The 6,090-nt window shown below is 39.6% G+C and overlaps 1 pseudogene; it reads left to right on the forward strand.

Moving 5' to 3' along the window:
* The first annotated feature begins 1,871 nt into the window (after nucleotides 1-1,871).
* LOC121634854 lies at nucleotides 1,872-2,989 on the forward strand (annotated as a pseudogene).
* The last annotated feature ends 3,101 nt before the right edge of the window (nucleotides 2,990-6,090 follow it).

Raw genomic sequence — 6,090 nt, forward strand, 5'->3', positions numbered from 1 at the left:
ATCCCGACACAAAGGAAACAAGATAACTCAGTCATATCAGCCTGAGTATTGGTCAACTAACCTTGTATGAAGATAATTTGGGTTTTTAAGGTCACCATACGGCTTGCCCCGATCATGTAATAACTAATGGATAGGTGTCAGTTCACTGAGTGACAGAAGTCTGGCCTCTCGAAGGCGACAGGCTTTGTTCAAAGGCTGGTGTTCGTCGTACCACCCACACCAAAGTTATCACTGATGACGCACAACTGAATGATTTCAGCCAAGTCTGTTAATCCATCAGCTGATCCATAAGCAACTATCATACCTTTGTTATAGGTAATGCCAACTGCATCACTAGACTCACTTTACCAGGGTTACTTGGGCCTAAGAGCCTGAGACTTGTTCTCTTTCAGTATATCAAGTAGAACAGAGGATATATACAGTACATCAAGGTCAGATTCACTGCAGGATGGTGAGCTGCAAAAGATCATCAGCTGATGTTTTGAAGCTAAAGTCAAAGGTACATTTTAAAGGTACTGGTGTGCTTCACCATCTGTTTAAAATAACTGTGTTTGGCTTCAAATCACATGGTCCAAACAGCTGATAAAGGACCAAAACACCGGATCATCTGATGGTAGTCCTCGAGATAATGGTGCTTTGGTAGAAGTCTGATACAGAGGAACAGCTGGGGAATACCGCTGTCTGCTCCACCATTTCACTCTCCAGGTGTGAGATGGATTCATCAGTATGTACAGCAGCAACCAAATCCACCATATTGTATCTTTTAAATCCATCAGCACCAGCAATGCTGGATCATTTTCTGGCACACAACATCCAATCAGAAATGTGAGAAACCTCAGTAAATTCCAATTTTTATGTGCGTTGTCTCCAATGTTTTTTTTAAAAAAAGAAATTCTGTTGTTGAATGTGTGGCTTGTTAGTTTTGTCTGTTTTAATTTTAATCGAGATTAATCGCAGCACGTCATGCAATTAGTCGTAATTAAAAATTTAAAACGTTGCCCCGCACTAATTCTATATATAAAAATTATAATTATATATATATATATATATATACATATATATATAAAATATATATATGTGTGTGTATGAGTGTCTGTGAGTGAACAGGAGGTACAAACCCTACAAACCCTGGACCATTATCTCATTTTGATATAATTTTATTTCCTTTAAATTCCTGTTCTAAAGAACAATAGTTTTCATGTACCTGTAGTTCTCAGTATTCACCACATGAGGTCACTGTGGATCCATGGTTTGCTGTTGAAGTTTAACTGCAGTCTTCCTCTATCATGACAGAAATGTCTTTCCTGTCTGCTTTCATGCATCTGCTGCTTCTTTATTTAAATAAACTTCCAGACTATTCTTTTCTCTCTCACTTTGACTATAAACCAACAGACATGTGTCTAGAAGACTACAAGTCTACAAGAGCAAAACTGATTTTAAAGGGCTCTGAACTACATATATACCATTACTGTCTGTCCTTGATGACACAGTTGTCCCCCTTGCAGTAGATACCAGGAGTGCCTTCATTATCCTGGAAGCGCCTGCTGCCGTCATTTCTGAGCAGATGGAAGTCCACTCTGAGATGAGACAGCAGGGCATCCTCTTCAACATTTAGCCTCTCTGTCCTCAGTTGGAGTACCAAAGGGTTTATAATATGACTGAAGATAATATGTACTGTGTACAATTGCAACAGATGAGGTTTTCCAGAGAATGAATTCCTACATGCTGCAGAGCACCTGTCTTATTGTCAGTCAACTCACTCTAACAGCATTCTTCCTTTACCCACTAACAACTCAAGACTTCATGACATCAAGGCATATGGGAGCAGTTGTCCTTTAATCCACAACATGCTGTAGAATGGATCACAAGGATTAAAAAATGAGGATAGACACGTCTAAAGATAGTTGTTTTCACCTATTATTAGTAAATTTGATTAAATAACCAAGCAAAGACCTGAGATAGACCCTGAGAGATGTATTTGACCCTTCAGCCACTCTAAAGGAGGAGAAACGGGGAGAAAATGCTAAACTACACAAGTTTAGTTTATTTTCCCCATCTGATTAATACCAGCAGCTCCGCTGGTTGGAAGTTTCTACATTTTGTTCTCAAATGTGCTGTTATCTGGTTTGTGGAGGTGGATGGCACAAATATGTGGGAGCATTTGTTGTATTACCAAAGCAGTCTTTCATTTTGATGGGGATAAAGTGGACAAACAAGACTTGGTGGAGGAGAAAATGGACCACTTGATCTGTCTTGAAATTGATTCCAGAGACCATGTGGTCGAATGATGAAGGAATGCCTTAAAGCCCCCCAATCCTCCAGTCATCTCTGGTTTAGGCGATGCTGGCTGGTCTGGGAAGCTCAAAGGATGTCATGATGTCAAACTCTGAGCAAATTGTGGAGGACTATGAGGAGGAAAAAGAGGTGAACAAAGAGGAAGAGAAGAAGGAAGAAAGTGACCATGAAGAAGGATCCAAACCCAGACACAAGACCACTTATGTGCCAAACATGGCTCCTCCAAAGCTGCCGAGGGTGAGAAAGTTGATTTTGATGACCTACACTGGAAGAGGCTAGAGAAGGATTTCAACAACCTCCAGGCCCTGATCAAGCAGCAATTTTTTCTGGGCAGAGCAGGAGCTCGAATGCCAATCACGGCTGGCTGAGGAGAGGTCGAGGCGGGAGGAGGAGGTGGCCAGAGTGCGTGCTGAGGAGCAGGCCAAGAAGAAGAAGATATTCTCCAACAAGTCATTTGGTGGCTGCCTGCAGAAGGCTGACCTGAAGAAGGGCAAGAAGCTGATCGCTCACGAGGAGAAGAAAGAGGTCTTGATGGAGCGCAGGATATAAGTTTGAGATGGCAGAAAATTTTAAAAAGCAGAAGTATGACATCCAAGTGCTCCGAGTCAGTGATCACCAAAGGAGTTCCAAAATGTCCAAGACCTCCCGTGGAGCCAAGGGCAAGTCTGGCTCCTGGAAGTGAGGTTTTGGACATTGGAAGTTTTTGTTGAATCATATTTGCAACAAGTCATGTTTTTCTTTGTCTTTTCCATGACTTTTCTGTTTGTTTGTTTTTGTGTTTTTGTCTTTTTTAGGATTAACTTCACATTTTCAAAAACTTTCTTTTCCTTGAAGTATTTTGAATTTTATAAACTTGTGTTAGTTTCCAATAAACTAGAGCTTGAATGCAATCCTGTCACTTACTCCTCAAATCTCTGGAAGTCAGAATCATGTTAAAGAGCTGATAAGCCAAACAGGTGCTACACAGCTGACTTTTCCTTTTTACAAAAACTAATTTAGGCTCAGGAGCATGAGGCTGCAGAAATCCCTTGATTTACTACCCTGTAAAGTTATTACGGGATAAAATAGCTCAAAAAACTAAAAAGAAAAAAGAAAAAATCTAAAATGAGTTTATGTACCTGCAGCTTGTTTTTTTTTTATTTTTTATTTTTTTTTTACTTAAGGGTGAACATATCACTGCTCGTGATGTTACAGCTCAATAAGAGAAGCAAAAAACTAATGCAATAAGGAGTGTTTTAGGTCTGTAATGGGAAATGGATGACTTTTGGACAGCAACACGGACAAATGTCGCTGTTTTTGATAAGGAAAAAAATTAACTCTATTATCGCATTTTGTAATAACTAGATTAAAAAATTGGGTTTCAGTCGGACTAAAAGAGACAAATTTGTTTATAATAAGGGTGCATTTGAAATCCAATGCTACATAAAATCTAAATGGTAAATGGTCTGTATTTATATAGCTTTTTTTCTGTACCTGGAATGATAACCGAAGTGCTTTACAATATACATCACATTCACCCATTAACCTGGGGCACCGAAAAGGGGGGTAAAGCAGAAGAATTAGGGCCCTCAGTGCAACTGTAATACTAACAAAATTATCTGATACTCAATTATAAACTTACAATCACACAAACATTTTAGCTGCAATGCACTGGTATGACTAAGTTTCTTTGTTTTGGAAACAGTTATGAACACCCACTTCCCCTCTATATTTCCCAAGCGGCAACCTCCAGCGTTGAAATGGGAAGCCATATGCGGAAGTGCAAAAACCTGCAGTTCCCCCCTCGTCCACTAGGGGCTCCAAAACAGAGCAAATCCCCATAGACTCCCATGTTAAAAAGACCAACTTCACAGCAGAAATCAACACATTTAAAGCCTGGTACAAAACTACATTTTAGGATTAAAAGGTCAAGTTTACCTTCATGACAACTGTGAGGGGAGTGAATTTTTTTCTAACCCATCCGTTTGGATGTTATTTGATCTCGAAAGTTGACATAATTAGGGACGTGTCCTTTTGACAGGTTTGACAGGTATCCATTATCCACTCTGGAGCTGCAAGTGTTTCTCTGGACCTTCCACGATGCCTCTAAATACGTGGCTAAAATATTTTTTTAATCTATCTTTCTTGTCATTAGGTTGGAAACCAGGAACTTTTTATTATTATTTTTTTTTTTTTTTTTTACTTTATATCATTTTCCACAAATATCTACATCTCTTAGCAGAAAGTCTGTTTATCCTCTTTTTATAAAGGTTTTATGTTTTTCTTTATTTTAAAACCTAAAAACAGAAATAAAAATGTGGTTCTTTAAAAATAACAAACATTCTACGGTGGCTCTTCATTAAAATATATATTAAGTTTCCTTTTTGAAAAGTCTGGTAACATTTGCATCTCTAAAGTAGTTTTATTTAGCTGGCTGAGGGAAAAATGTCTCTTTGGATTGGAAAGGCTGCAGACCCCTGCACTAAACACATAAACAGGTTTAGCAGCAGTTTTCTCTTTAAACAGCAACAGTTAAAATATTTCTTCATATATAAAATAAAATATTTATGAGAAAGAAGGATGAAATGTTCAGGATTTACTAACTAAAAGGTAAAAAGTCAGCAGGATGGATTTAAAGCTGTGAAGCTGCTTCCTTCTAAACACAGAAGGAACAATATGTGATGAATATCAGCATCAGGTGAACAGACAGAAAGCAGGATGAGAATCTCACAGCTTCTAGATGGTGAGGAGAGAGAAATATTCACAATATGCACAATAACTTCCATCCATGCACCTTCACTGCTTCATTATCCACATTTCTGGATATAATTTCTCTAAACTTTCATTCTTAGCTTGACTGTTAAGCTTCACCTCTGCACCTGCAGCCTCCGCTACCGGGAGTTAAGGGTTAACATCTCGTTTCCGGGTGTAACGTCAGGTCTGTAGATGTAACTATAAACATGTGTGGTATCCACAGAAAGTCCAGAATCTCAGCTACCAGCTCAGTAAAACCATTTCTATCACCAACAAACACAGTTAAGACAACAAACAATTCAAAGACCAGGTACAGGTACACAGATGATGAACATGAACAAACGGCTCCTCTACTGAAAGCTCCCACACAGCCACACAGCCCCCCCCCCCCCCCCCCCCCCCAAGCCTTGTGTATGTGTTTTTGTAGTGTCATTGTTTTTATGAAAAGGTGTGTGTGATTAAAACTGAGCAAGCATCCCAGGATGCAGGAGAAGCAGCCACTGAGGCCCCCTCTACCACACCCTGAGCAACGTGCATGCTCCCCTTTGTGGATGTAAATGCAAGATCAGGGGAGGGAGGGGTGTAAAGAGTGGCATGACCAGGAAAAAGGGAACCTCCCCCCGGAAGATGAGCCGCCCTGTTGGTGGCAGTAGGTGCCCCCATCAGTGCTTGTATAATACTTGTACTAAATGAATGAGAATTAGTTGCTACTTAACCATGACCTGCTAAGCAGAGACTCATGTGGTTTTGTCTAAAGATGCTGATTGTTTTCACTTCATCGATCATGTTCAACATTTTTTTTATTTTATGATGTCCATGACCTTATTTTAAAAATGTATTTTTGGTTATTAGAGACTGATCAAATTAAAGTTTGAGGTTGGCTGAGGTCTAGCAGAAGACTGTTGCTCTTTCATGGGATTTGTTGAGCTGCCCTCATGCTGGGGGGGATACCAGTTCATACCATGAACACCAATTTTAACAACCTACATCACATGTTGAGAATGTGGTGCAGCAGCACAATGTATTCTCATTACCTGGTCATAGGATATCATGCATAGCATG

Source organism: Melanotaenia boesemani, chromosome 23, assembly GCF_017639745.1.
Source record: "Melanotaenia boesemani isolate fMelBoe1 chromosome 23, fMelBoe1.pri, whole genome shotgun sequence".
Classification (NCBI taxonomy): Eukaryota; Metazoa; Chordata; class Actinopteri; order Atheriniformes; family Melanotaeniidae; genus Melanotaenia; species Melanotaenia boesemani.